We start from the raw sequence: 15,510 nt of genomic DNA on the forward strand, positions 1-15,510 counted from the left end.
TAGGACCATATACTCCAACCAACAAAAAACTAAAGCCCTGTACCCACACCCGCAATGTAATGGTTCTACCATGCCCTCCTTTCTCCACCACCGTTACTTTACATGCTAGCCCTTTACAAAAGAGGACCGCTATACCGCCCCTGCGCCCCTTAGAGTCCACGGCATAACACTCCCCCACCCAAGATCTCTGCAATTTAGCATGTTCCGCTGCGCTAAGGCGTGTTTCCTGTAGGCAAGCTATATCGGCCTTATGCCTTTTAAGGGCCGTCAATATTTTATTCCTCTTTATTGGGGAAGTTATACCCCCCACATTCCAAAATATTAGTCTAATTGGCATATCTCTTTATTGTTATAGGCAGGGGCGTATCTGAACTGCGGCGGTAGGGGGGGCCAGGGCCAGAGTGAGGGGGCACATTATAGCCCCCCCCGCCGCCGCCGCCGCCATTGCCGATCCCCCTCCCCCCAGCCGCTACCATTGCCAACCCTCCCCCTCCGTTGCTCGCTTACCTTCGCTGGCGGGGGACCCCAACCCCCGCCAGCCGAGGTCCACGTCCTCCTGCCGCTGCCGCTGCCGGCTGCCTTTGGTGCTTTCATTTGTCCATTGAAGCTGGCGCCAACTAAAGTTTCTTTTGACTCTGACGTCGCTGCACGTTGTACGTGCAGGACGTCAGACTCAGAAAATGTTTCTGAGTCTGACGTCCTGCACGTACAACGTGCAGCGACGTCAGACTCAAAAGAAACTTTCATCGGCGCCAGCTTCAATGGACAAATGAAAGCACCAGAGGCAGCCGGCAGCGGCAGGAGGACGCGGACCTCGGCTGGCGGGGGTTGGGGTCCCCCGCCAGCGAAGGTAAGCGAGCAACGGAGGGGGAGGGTTGGCAGCGGTAGGGGGGTCCAGGGCGAAATCTGCGGGGGCCCAGGCCCCTGAGGCCCCACGCAGATACGCCCCTGGTTATAGGTATTCCCGCTGCCCCTGCTCTCTATATAAGTCAGGCATATGATTCTACAAGTGCCCAGTCCCAGCAAGACCCTCACCTTCCACAGACTTGTATGTTCCACCTGCAGAAACACCCGCGCATTCCCAATGCTTAGAGTTAGGAAAGAGTCTCCCCTCCCTCCCTCCCCCCCACCCCCCTCCCGTTCCTTAACCCCCCCTACCATACAGGTACCCTGCTTCATTCACCTGATCTAGTCAGACGTTGAAGCTAAGACCCCAGTGCACACTAGAGACCCTGAACTCCATATTACAATGAAACATTATATATCATACATACATTTTACTCATATAATTTTGAAGGGGATGTGGTCCCCACCGAACGCTCCTCCATTTTATCATTAAGTTCAATGTCAGGCATCATCAAGAATTTTACTTTCTACTAAGCCTTGCTTTGCGGACTCCAGCGTGGTAAAGGTCTGCCATGTATTATGTACATGAACTCTCAACTGAGCAGGGTATTGGAGCGCAAAACAAACGTTCTTTTGTACCAGCTTGGAACACAGCGCATGATATTGCTTTCTCTTTTCCTGTACCAGTGTGGAAAAATCTTGAAAAATCAAGATGTTCCTATTATTGTATTTCAGTGAGTCGTGTTTAAGTTTGAATCCTTGGAGAATTTCAACCTTATGGCGATAATTTAAGATTTTTGCGATGACCACACGCGGGCGGGTATGATCTTCTGTTCAGCGGCCCACGCGGTGCGCCCGTTCAATCACTATGGGCCCCATCGTGTCTGTAAGTGCCAGTTCTTTAGACAACCAATTTTCTAGCCAGGTTTCTAGATTCCTCTCAGGCAGCGCTTCGTCCAGTCCCACAATCTGTATGTTATTCCTGCGTGCTCTGTTTTCATAATCATCAAGTAGATTCCTCTGTTCTTTTAGTTGGCGGCGCATGGTAGCAATATCCGGTCCAAATCCGCGCGAGTCATCCTCCACCGCCGAAACTCGCATCTCCAGGTCTCCTACGCGGATTCCCATTCCATCCAACGCTGTCTGGTAGGACTCCAATTTGTTGGTGAGCACTACCCACCTGGGTTCCCATGCTTTCTCAACCGCCGACGTCAGTTGTGCTAGCTGGGTTTCTGTGAATGCGGGTCCGGTGGCCCCGGCCTCTTCCGCCATTTTAACTTCTCCGCTACTTGCTTTACTCCTGTCTTTCTTCACCGACTTTTGAGCCATATCTGCCGGTAATGTTGTTAAGTATTTTTCCATATAATGGAGCGATTCGGTCAGTTCCACCACGATATTTTTCACTTTATTAGAGATCGGGGTCTCGGAGCTTCGGAAGCACGCTGCTCCCTAGCTCATGACGTCACCGGAAGTCCTTATATATATATATATATATATATATATATATATATATATTCTTCTATAATAATAGAGAGAGAGAGGTGTTTTACTGATAGACTATAGCTAATCCCACACACACAGCCAGCATAAGTGAAGACACCTACATGAGTCAGGGATGTGCGTAACTTACTTTTCTGTAAGTTATGCACATAAGATGGAGCCCCGCCCCTCCCCTCCGCTGTGTACATCCTCCCTGCAAATGTATGGGGTATGTGTGCAGATGGCTCTAATATAAATATCTAGGAGTAGAGGAAGAAACTACAGTCCAGGATAAAGTATGTGAGGCCCAAATACACAGAGGTCCCCGTTAAGAATCCGTCCGCATTTCCAAATCGGTAAAAATTACCGATTTGGAAATACAGAGGCATTCCCAAAGGGAATCGCATGCAAATGAGCTGCTCGTTGCTTCTGATAACCAGCTCTTTGCATGTGATGTCGGGGAAGCCAGTCAGCGAACTGCGTATGCGCCGAACAGAAATAGAAAGAGAGATGAAGGAACTATTCTGCTCCCTGTATTTTACTGATAGACTGTAGCTAATCCCACACATTAAACATACTCCATACAATTCTCAATAAATATTCAAGTCTGTGAAGTTAATCTATAAACCTAAACAAAGTGAAAAATGAAAACTGGGTGGAAAAAGCCTCAACGAGCTTCACGTAGAACACCTTTGGGGCTAATAACATTTCATCACTGGCAAAAGCCACACCACGAAAAAAGCAGTTCCCATCTATGCACAGAATACACTAATCTGATTGCCGTATTGAGGTCCGTTTGAAGTCTTCTAATTAAAGCTTTAGTACAACCAGTGTAAACAACGTTACGATAATCAATCTTAGATAGCAGTAACATTTGAACTATAAGCCTAAAAACTGCTAGTTCAATAAATTTCCGAATAGCTTTTAATTTTTTTAACAATCGTGACAGGTTCTGGACTTGTCAGGTTGTGAAAGGGTGTTTTACTTTAAAAGGAGGCTATTCATTTTCATATAACTTCCATTAAAGTGTATATAAGCTTATTTATCTGTATACTTGTTGTGCATTGACTCGATTCAAGCTTTTGAACTACAACATTATTTAATTTTTATCCAGTTAAATGTCTGTTATCATATAGTTTCTCTTATGGAATGGAAGTTATAAAACATTGTATTTTGTATTGAATTTGGATGTTTGTTACCTTTAGAATGTAATACAATTTACTAAATTCAAAAGGAGGCGGAACTATAGGTCCCATTAGGCCTGTGGATATAATGAGCCACGGTGAGGAACTGCACAGGTTGTGTCTTGTCAACAGGATGCCATAGGGAGGGCAGCTCTGGCTCCCTGTTTATGGGTTAAAGTGTAAAGGAAATGGTAGTTTCCCTTTAAATAGGAGACTACAACTCCCATAAGGCTTGGGGCTAGAGTTATTGCTTCTAAGAAGAGGAGTTGGGGAAAAGCTAGCCCAACTGGGAGATGTTTGGAGGGAGGGTCCTAAAAGGGTAGGGGCAGGAAAGCCTACAAGCCCCCAGGAAACTAGGCCATATTAGGAGATGCCACCCATCCTAATATATAGTCTGACTTCCCTCACCTTTAACTAATTATTATTAAAGCTCTTCATCTGAACATTTTCCTGCCCAAGTTATCTCTTGGCTTCATTCAGTTTTGTGATTGTTCACAACCTCTCCTTACATTGGGTCTTGACCATATCCTATTAGTTAGGATTTATTTATTTGTTTGTTTGTGACATTTATATCCTCCACATTATCCCAAACAAGTTTGAGTTCAATGTGGCTTACAATAAACAGTATTGAATACATAACTAAGAATAATTCATAAAAAAGTAATTTGTTTTAAAAATCCAATTTTACAATACAGTATCATAAATGTACAGGGATAGCTTTGGATTTTAACGTTTAGAAAATCTATTATGAATGAGAAATTGTACATGAAGCAACGAGAAAGTTAATGGTAAATAAAGTAATGACCTCTTTCTTTGTGATTTTACCAAGTGGTATTGAGATATCCATCTCTCAGCATGTGAATAGTCTTACTGATTTATCAGCTCAGGACCTCAACGCTACTACTACTACTACTATTTAGCATTTCTATAGCGCTACAAGGCGTACGCAGCGCTGCACAAACATAGAAGAAAGACAGTCCCTGCTCAAAGAGCTTACAATCTAATAGACAAAAAATAAAGTAAACAAATCAAATCAATTAATGTGTACAGGAAGGAGAAGAGGAGGGTAGGTGGAGGCGAGTGGTTACGAGTCAAAAGCAATGTTAAAGAGGTGGGCTTTCAGTCTAGATTTAAAGGTGGCCAAGGATGGGGCAAGACGTAGGGGCTCAGGATGTTTATTCCAGGTGTAGGGTGCAGCGAGACAGAAGGCGCGGTCTGGAGTTGGCAGTAGTGGAGAAGGGAACAGATAAGGATTTATCCATGGAGCGGAGTGCACGGGAAGGGGTGTAGGGAAGGACGAGTGTGGAGAGATACTGGGGAGCAGCAGAGTGAGTACATTTATAGGTTAGTAGAAGAAGTTTGAACAGGATGCAAAAATGGATAGGGAGCCAGTGAAGCAACTTGAGGAGAGGGGTAGTATGAGTAAAGCGACCCTGGCGGAAGACGAGACGGGCAGCAGAGTTTTGAACCGATTGGAGAGGGGAGAGGTGACTAAGTAGGAGGCCAGCAAGAAGCAGATTGCAGTAGTCTAAATGAGAGGTGACAAGGGTGTGGATGAGGGTTTTGGTAGAGTGCTCGGAAAGAAAGGGGCGGATTTTACGGATGTTGTAAAGAAAGAAATGACAGGTCTTGGCGACCTGCTGGATATGAGCAGAGAAGGAGAGAGAAGAGTCAAAGATGACCCCAAGGTTTCAAGCTGAGGAGACAGGGAGAATGAGAGAGCCATCAACAGAAATAGAAAACGGGGGGAGTGGGGAGGTGGGTTTGGGGGGAAAAATGAGAAGCTCGGTTTTGGTCATGTTTAATTTCAGGTGGCGTTGAGACATCCAGACAGCAATGTCAGACAAGCACGCTGAAACTTTGGTTTGGATGCAAGGTGAGATATCAGGGGTAGAAAGGTAGATTTGGGAGTCATCAGCATAGAGATGGTAGGAAAAGCCATGGGATGAGATTAATGAACCAAGGGAAGAAGTGTAGATAGAAAAGAGGAGGGGACCAAGAACAGAACCCTGAGGTACGCCGACAGGCAGAAGGATAGAAGTAGAAGAGGATCCACCAGAGTGAACATAGAAGGTGCGGAGGGAGAGGTAGGAAGAGAACCAGGAAAGGACAGAGCCCTGGAATCCAAGTGAGGACAGGGTATCGAGGAGTATGCTGTGATCGACAGTGTCAAAAGCAGCGGAAAGATCAAGAAGAATGAGGATGGAATAGAGACCTCTGGATTTAGCCAGTAATAGGTCATTGGAGACTTTAGTAAGCGCAGTTTCGGTTGAGTGGAGAGGGTGAAAACCAGATTGTAGTGGGTCAAGAATAGCATGTGAGGAGAGAAAATCAAGGCAGCGGTGGTGAACAGCACGCTCAAGTAATTTGGAGAGAAAAGGGAGGAGGGAGATGGGTCGGTAATTAGAGGGACAAGTAGGGTCGAGTGAAGGCTTCTTAAGGAGAGGTGTGACCACAGCATGTTTAAAGGCAGCAGGGACAGTCGCAGTGGAAAGTGAGAGGTTGAGAATGTGACAGATAAAAGGAATAAGAGCAGGAGAGATGGCATTAAGGAGGTGGGTGGGAATGGGATCAGAGGAACAGGTGGTACATTTTGAGGAAGAAAGGAGAAGTGTAGTTTCCTCTATAGTAACTTCAGGAAAGGAGGAAAAGGAATGAGGGGAAGGAGAGAGAGGGGAACGGACTAGTGGAGGGAGAGGTGGCGAGGTAGAGAATGCAAGGTTTATCTTTTCAACCTACCAAGCTTGGCTATTCTGCGAAGAATACTTGCTCTTTCTTTCTTAGTTCTTTAAGAGCGCCACCGCTTATAATTGGAGCTATGTTCCTATCATTGGTCCTGCTATTTTTCTATTTTATTGTAGCAGGAGAACTACCAACCAATGTAAAAGTTGCTTGGTCTACCCACCACTTCCAAACACCCATGCTGTGAGAGAAATAGCTTCAATTCTACCTAGTTGAAATCTAACATTTTACATTCCAAATCTGTTCTTTGCAAAGAACATTGGTTGGTAGTTCTCTTAAAGAACTAAGAAAGAAAGAGCAAGTATTCTTCGCAGAATAACCAAGCTTGGTAGCGTTGAGGTCCTGAGTTGATAAATCAGTAAGACTGAAAGACAGATATCTCAACATCATTTGGTATAATCACAAAGAAAGAGATATTCAACCAGTGGTCCCCAAAAGATTAAGTTTGATTAAATAAAGTAATAACCAATTCAGGTAATAATTAGTTGTTTGAGATATGGTTGTTCTTTGTGAGGGTTTGTTTGAATAGGAATAATTTGAGGATTTTGCAGAATCTAGTATATTCCTGTATATTTCTTATTTTGGGTAGTAAGGAGTTTCACCATTTGGTTCCTAGGTAAGTGGAGTCTGCAGAGTGGACAGTTTTGTAGATTACTTTTTTACAATTTGGGAGGTGTAGTCTGAGATAATTTCTTGCCTCATATTTAGTGTTTCTTTGAGGTTAGTTTATTAGTGGTACCATATAACCTGGAGCTCTGCCATTTACTATTTGAAAGATTATTATTATTATTAGCATTTGTATAGTGCTACCAGACGCACGCAGCGCTGAACACCTGATACAAAGAGACAGATAAAGGTACATAATTTGAAGGTGATTCTCGCTTTGATGGGAAGCCAGTGTAATTTGATTAATAAAGGGGAGGCGCTTTCAAAACGAGAGATTTTGTATATGAACCTGGCTGCAGTGTTTTGAGCTGTCTGTAGTTTTTTTTTTCAACTGGGCCATCATTTTTAATCGCATCATCTTATAATCTTTCTTAACTGCTATTCTAATCTCTTGAGCACACACTAAAGGTCCAATGAACTGAAATACACAAATACTAATGGAAGCATTAACGTGCATTAACCATGTGAACGCATTTAATGCAATTTAGCAAACTAGTCTGTTATCAGTTCTCATTAACTTAATGCAGACTTAAGGAAGAGTAACAAAAAAACTTAGTGGCCCTTTTACTACAGGGCCACCTGGAACGTGGCTGCTGGTGGTAGCTCCGCCTCGAGAGCACGCCATGTCCAGTGCTACAGAAAATAATTCTGTAAACATATACCACAGGAGTCCTTATTGTCACCTCGATAGGTGGTGGTAAGTGCTTCTCCCCCTCCCCCGCATGGCCACACGGTAAGAATAATCTTACCGTGTGACCATGACTTTTTTTAGGGGCTTTTTACCCCCTGTGGTAAAAAGGGCCCAGGTGCATGGTAAAAACAACCCCCGCTGCTATTGCAGGGCCCTTTTTATCGCAGCTTGATAAAAGGACCCCTTAATGAGCTGTTGTAACATGTAACATATACATAGAGGGGCATAATCGAAAGAGACATCCTTGCAAAACGTCCCCATCCAAGGGCGGGAAAACCCGTATTTTTGAAACAAGATGGACGCCCATCTTTTGTTTCGATAATACGGTCAGGGACGTCCAAATCCCCGATTCTCTCCGGTGGTCATCTGGTCAGTTCGGCACCTTTCTGTGCCTTGGTCTTAAGAAAAACACGACCAGGTAAAGTCGCCCAAGTCAGGTACGTCCTTGTTTCTTTCGATTATGGGTCAAGGACGCCCTAGTTTTAGGCACACCCAAGTCCCGCCTTCAGTACGCCTCCGATACACAATCTTGAACTTTGGCCGTCCCTTGCAGTGAATGATTCTTCTGATGATCTTGCAGGATTAAGATGGTACAGTGTCAGCTGTGAGTTTTTACATTGCTAGCAGCATAGAAATTGACTGGTGGCGTACCTGATCCAAGTATACCTCTGGCAGTGAAGTGTGTGTGATGTAGATCAGGACATATGGTCAAAATCTTCTGCTTACATATTACCTTCGTTATCCCTCCTCCCCCTCCCCCAATATGATTGGGAGACCTAGACTTGGAAGTACTTGCTCATCTAATCTGACTACCTGCCAGACCACTGGTGTCTAATGAGAGGAAAATTTGACAATTTAGCATGAGCATGCTTACTGAGATTTGCAATATATCTCCATTGTCACTGTAACTGATCTGTAAGGATATATTACAGATGTGCAGAGGAATGAGATACTCTTACCTCAAATGTACAAGAATAAAGATTAATAAATATAAATCATTTTTTTCATTAGACTACAAATACCTTTTTGACTCACTTTTTGGAGCTAAAACCCTTTCCTCAGATCAGGATGGTCACTTCAGATATAATTTTTGTTATTTCTTTTACACAAACAGTTTATTTTCACTTTCTCTAATACCATAATCCACCTGTCTACAGAGAATGAGAGAGAGCCTGGATAAAAGAGGCCAATTTTTAAATAAAATCACACATAAATTGATTGTAGGATACTAATAATAAAATTTATTTGTAGCCCGCATTATCATGGCATCCTAAGCAAAGAACAAATTTTACATACATCATAAAACATATAATCAGCATTGTAAACAAAATTAGAGTGAGTAATATATAACAGTGTTCTCACTATTCATATAATAGTAGCAAATGAGGGCAGATAAAGACCTGTCTGGTCCATCCAGTCTGCCCAACAAGATAAACTCATTTACTTAGTATGTGATACTTTATTTGTATACCTGAGTTTGATTTGTCCTTGCCTTTCTCAGGGCACAGACCGTAGAAGTCTACCCAGCACTGTTCTGGAGCTAATGTCGAAGCCCCTTAAAATTTACACTCCAGCCCATCCCTATCTATTCAGTCACAATCAGGGCGTAGACTATAGAAGTCTGCCCAGCTCCCATTTTGTTTCCCAATTACTAGCTTCGCCACCCAATCTCAGCTAAGATTCAGCGGAACCATTTCTTCTTAAACTGATCAATGTTCTGTATTGAACGAAGCTCGGTAGGTAAAGCATTCCAGAGCCTTGGATCAATAACATAACAAATGGAGGATCTAAACTCTTCCATATACACTTGCCGAAAAGATGGAACATCAAACAAGTTTCTTTGAGAAGACCTCAGAGAGCGAAAGGCTGGAACAGTCTTAGAGTACAACATAGCAGTGGGGAAACACACTTATTTAGAACTTTAAAAAAACAGTAATAAAATCTTAAATTTACTATGACATTTGATTGGGAGCCAATGCAAGAACTTCAGAATAGGAGAAATCGTGATGTACTTGTGATAAACGTAGCTATGGAATTGTGGGTCACTTGTAATGCTGATGAAAAGGTCATTGCAATAGTCAATTAAAAGGACAAACCATGGTTTGAACTATATTATGGAAATTTTGGTCTGTAATATAAAGCTTCATATGTCTAATTATTCTCGATTTATAAAAGACTTTATAAATTACATTCTGAACCTGCTTCTTCACTCTAAGAGCAGAATCGAGTTAAAACTCCCAAATCCCTAATCTCTTTAAAAATTGGGATTTCTACTGAAGTCTTTTTAAACACTCTAGGAACATCAACAACGGGGAAGCCTGAAAGCAAAGGTTTTGAGAGATTTAGTTTTAAGCAGTTCCCTTCCATCCATTGTATGATGATAGAAGATACAACTGCAATTTTGTAAAGTTATTATCAAATGAAGTCTGGACTGGTACCAGGAATTAAATATTGTGAGCGTAAAGTTTATAAGGCACCCCAAAGCACCTTAAGAACAAGCAATGTGGTTTCAGAAAGAGGTTAAAAAGAACTTCAGACAGATATGATCCTTGAGAGACCCCAGCTGAACAGGGAATTCTACTGGATTTGTCAGAATATCTGAACACACAAAACCTCCTATGGGTTAGAAAGGAACGAAACCAACATAATATATTGCCTGTCAATCCAATTGTGTGCAAGTGATTTTTTAGAATTTCGTGGTTGATGGTGTCGCACGCCAGAGATGTCCAAGGTAACAAAAAAAAAATAATTTTGATGAAAGTCAGGATCAAGATGGCGTCTACAACAGTCGCATAACCACGAGTTCCTGCGGTCTAAATAGCTAACCTGCGACTGCATTTCTGACCCTAATTATGGGGAAAAGAAAGGCGAAAATACAGCCTCCTACCTCCACGGTTCCAGTATCTACGCTAGGCAATCGTCAGGGAACACTTGAAGCCTATGGAATCGCGGTTATTGGTGAGCAGGTTCCCGCTTCGACGGGCTCGCCCTTGGGTGCGGAGCGCAGCGTTGAGGAGGCTACGTTGAGCCCCCCTTCCTATACTGCTCCCTCGCAACCCGGAAATGTATTACTATCGGAAGGGCTGCAGCAAGAGGTGGAATTCCTTGAAGCTATGGGAGGAGGCCCTCCGATAACATCAACCCCAGTAGGAATAACAGCAAACCAGGGCCAACGGGATTCCGTTGCCCCTGTTTCCCGAGGTTCCATTTCCGAAGGTAGCGGTGGACTGATAAGACCTCAGCAAGTAACGATGAACTCACTTTGGGACGCGATTCATGAGGTAAATAAGACTCTTCTTCAGCTTAATTCAACTTTTAAGGGCGAAATAAAGGATCTGAGACAAAATAATGAGATTCTGAATCAAGGTTTCCAAGAACAGAAAGTGAAATTACAAACAATGGAAAATGAGATTGAGAATTTGCAACATACTGTGGGGACCCTGATTAAAGACAAAGAAATTCACAATAGGAGACTAGAATTTCTGGACAACATAGGGCGAAAAAACAACCTGAGGATATTGAATTTCCCTAAATCACCGTTAATAACTGCTTTAGAGATGTTTAGAAAGTATTTGGGAGAGGTATTGGGGGTCCCTGTGGAAGGGTATCCCCCGATTACTAGGACCCAATATATTTCGGGAATAAAGAAACTGGCTAGTGATCAACCTCAGGTGACTCCAACTTTGAATTTGACTGAGTTCTTGGAGAATTCCTTGGTCACAGAAAGAACTACCATGATTATCACATTTGCCCTTGAAATGGACAGAAATAACATTCTGAAACTTTATTTTCGCCACTTAAATGATTTATTTATGGGGCAAAAGATAAGAATTTTTCCTGACATGGCAAGGAACACTGAAAAAAGGAGAAAGGAATTTTTGTTGATTAAATCTAGAGTGTTAAAGATAGGTGCTACTTTCTTACTGAGGTTTCCTTGCAAGTGTTATGTTACTTTTCAAACAGTTAATTACATATTCTTTACCCCTGATAAATTGTTAGAATTTCTTAAAATGAAGGAGAGTGGTATACCTCCTGAAATACCATCCTAATGATAGGAACACTGTTACGTTGGCTGCGGTACTCTACTCTACCCTTCTGTTAATAATAGTTTGAATTGCTAAGCATGTATTTCTTTTTTTTTTTTCCTTTTTTCTTTTCTTAGTATCTTGATCCACCTTTAACCTTTAATTTTAAAGTGGTGGTCAAATTTAATAGATTTATTTTTATTAGCAGGGAAATATTTCTTACTGTATATTTCTGAATTTCTTCATTTATGTCTTTGGATGTAAACTGAAAATGTTTAAATAAAGAATTAAAAAAAAAAAAAAAAAAATTTCCCCTTATCGAAACCAGCCTTGCCACCATCAAGGAGAGAAATCTATAATATTTCATATCATGATCTTTAAGAAAAACAAATTGGTGTTGGTCTAATATCTCATTCTTCTGAAGATAATCTTTTAATTGACCCAATACTACTCTCTCAATCATTTCTGTGAAAAGGCAATGAGGAAATTGGGCAGTAATTGTCAGTGAGAGTTTGATCCAATTTGGCATTCTTTATCAACAAGGGTCTAAGAGCTGCGATTTTCAAATCAGAGGGTATAACCCCTTTTTAAGTGAAATATTCTCCATTTGAACATAAAATGCCATAAAGGAGGATTTCAAAGCCTTTATTACCGAAGGATGAAAATTATCTAATATGCAGAATGAGTTATTAATCATAACCATGTATCCAGCAATGAAGGCAAAAGTTCTTACGGAGGGAGGTTGAAGAAAATCCACATTAATACAGCTGAAAACAATAAACATGTTTAACCAATGCACAAACTAAAATCAAGGGCAATATCATCAGAACAGCTGAAGGTCCAGGGACCGGAGAACCATTTCAACAGAAAATAACTGAGGGAGATGTGGAGGGACATAATCGAAAGGGATGTCCTGATTCAGGGGCGGGGAAACCCCTATTATCAAAACATCTTTTGTTTCGATAATACGGTCAGGGACGTCCAAATCCTTAAATTTGGTCATCCCTAGATTTGGTCGTCCCTAGACTTGGTCATTTCTGATTTTCACCGATAATCGAAACCAAGGACATCCATCTAGAAACGACCAAATGCAAGCCATTTGGTCATGGGAGGAGCCAGCATTTGCAGTGCACTGGTCCCCCTGACATGCCAGGACACCAACCGGGCACTTCATAAATTGCTCCCAGGTGCACAGTTCCCTTACCGTGAATGCTGAGCCCCCTAACCTCCCCCCCCAAGAACCCTGTACTCCCAATTGTACACTACTACCATAGCCCTTATGGGTAAAGGGGGGCACCTAGATGTGGGTACAGTGGGTTTGTGGTGGGGTTTGGAGGGTTCACATTTACCACCACAAGTATAACAGGTAGGGAGGATGGGCCTGGATCCGCCTGCCTGAAGTGCACTGCAGTACCCGCTAAAACTGCTCCAGGGACCTGCATACTGCTGTGATGAAAGGAGTGTGAGGAAAGGAGGAAGAGGGGTGATATGATACAGACGTTCAAATATTTGAAAGGTATTAATCCGCAAACGAATCTTTTCCGGAGATGGGAAGGCGGTAGAACGAGAGGACATGAAATGAGATTGAAGGGGGGCAGACTCAGGAAAGATATCAGGAAGTATTTTTTCACGGAGAGGGTGGTGGACGCTTGGAATGCCCTCCCGCGGGAGGTGGTGGAGATGAAAATGGTAACGGAGTTCAAACATGCGTGGGATATGCATAGAGGAATCCTGTGCAGAAGTTATGGATCCTCAGAAGCTTAGCTGAAATTGGGTGGCGGAGCAGTTGGGGGGAAGAGGGGGTGGTGGTTGGGAGGCGAGGATAGGGGAGGGCAGACTTATACGATCTGTACCAGAGCCGGTGATGGGAGGCGGGACTGGTGGTTGGGAGGCGGGAAATACTGCTGGGCAGACTTATATGGTCTGTGCCCTGAAAAGACAGGTACAAATTCAAGGTAAGGTATACACATATGAGTTTGTCTTGGGCAGACTGGATGGACCATGCAGGTCTTTTTCTGCCGTCATCTACTATGTTACTATGTATGTTACTATGTTACTATGATGGACCTGAGTATGACATCTGAGGCTGGCAATCAATATTTTGAAAGATATTTTTTGAGGGTGGGAGGGGGTTAGTGACCACTGGGGGAGTAATGGGAGGTCATCCCTGATTCTCTCTGGTGGACATCTGGTCAGTTCAGACACCTTTTTGTGGTTTGGTCATAAGAAAAACACGACCAGGTAAAGTTGTCCAAGTGTTCTTCAGGGACGTCCTTTTTTTCTTTCGATTATGGGTCAAGGACGTCCAAGTGTTAGGCATGCCCAACTCCCGCCTTCGCTATGCCTCCGACACTGCCCCGTGAACTTTGGCTGTCCCTACAACGGAAAGCAGTTGGGGATGTCCAAAATCGACTTTCGATTAAACCGATTTGGACGACCCTGGGAGAAGGACGTCCATCTTCCGATTTGTGTCAAAAGTGGGCATCCTTCTCTTTCGAAAATAAGCCTGAAAGCTAAATGTTAAGGTCTCTGTATTTGAGTAGAAAGACTGCTGAAGGATAGGAGTAAGGGGTGCATTAGTAAAGCTGTAAAATTGTGGATACAGCAAAATAGGATTGAGGTACACTGGCAGAGCTGTGTGTAGGTCCTGAAACCAGGCCAGTGGTATCAAATATTCAAATGTTTCTCCTTAGGCAATTTATTATCCAGGAATGCGGGCCAGTATCAAAGGCTTTCATATAGTCAATCCATGCTATACTAAGATTTCTGCTTTTCTTAGCACTGGCCAAGATGGCTTTACTCAACATTAACTGATCTTTTCTTCCATGTGCTTCTCTCTTATTGCCCTTCTGTGCTATTGCCAAGATGTTATTGGAGTCTATATAATCATATATTCTATTGGCATTTATTAAAACAAATAGGTGGAAATATTTTTTCACTCAACGAATAGTTAAGCTCTGAAACTCTTTGACGGAGGACGTAGTAACAGTGGTTAGCATAGCTGGGGTTAAAAAAAGGTTTGGACAAGTTCCTGGAGGAAAAGTCCATACTCTGCTATTGAGATAAGACAAGGGGAACCTACTGCTTGCCCTGGAATTGGTAGCATGGGATGTTGCCATCATTTAGGTTTCTGCCAGGTACTTGTGACTTGGCTTGGCCACTGTTGGAAATAGGATTCTGGGCTAGATGGACCATTGGTCTGACCCAGTAAGGTTAACATAACATAGTAACATAGTAGATGACGGCAGAAAAAGACCTACACAGTCCATCCAGTCTGCCCAACAAGATAAACTCATATGTGCTACTTTTTGTGTATACCTTACCTTTATTTGTATCTGCCATTTTCAGGGCACAGACCGTAGAAGTCTGCCCAGTAGTAGCCCCGCCTCCTAACCACCAGCCCCGCCTCTCACCACCGGCTCTGCCACCCAGTCCCGGTTAAGCTTCTGAGGATCCATTCCTTCTCAACAGGATTCCTTTATGTTTATCCCACACATTTTTGAATTCCGTTACTGTATATTCCTGTATATTTCTTATTTTGGGTGGTCAGGAGTTCCTCCGTTTGGTTCCTAGGTAAGTGAAGTCTGCAGAGTGAACAGTTTTGTATATCACTTTTTTGCAATTTGGGAGGTGTAGTCTGAGATAGTTTCTTGCCTCATATTTGGCGTTTCTTTGAGGTAAGTTTATTAATGGTACCATATAGTCTGGAGCTGTGCCATTTAGGATTTGAAAGATAAAGGTACATCATTTGAAGGTGATTCTCGCTCTGAAAGGAAGCCAGTGTAATCTGATTAAGAAAGGGGAGGCACATTAAAAAGGAAGTGTCCCCAAAGCAAAGGAACTCCTTTATAGTAGCAACAGCTATCCTGGGGAGCAA

Source organism: Microcaecilia unicolor, chromosome 3 (assembly GCF_901765095.1).
Source record: "Microcaecilia unicolor chromosome 3, aMicUni1.1, whole genome shotgun sequence".
NCBI classification, from domain to species: domain Eukaryota; kingdom Metazoa; phylum Chordata; class Amphibia; order Gymnophiona; family Siphonopidae; genus Microcaecilia; species Microcaecilia unicolor.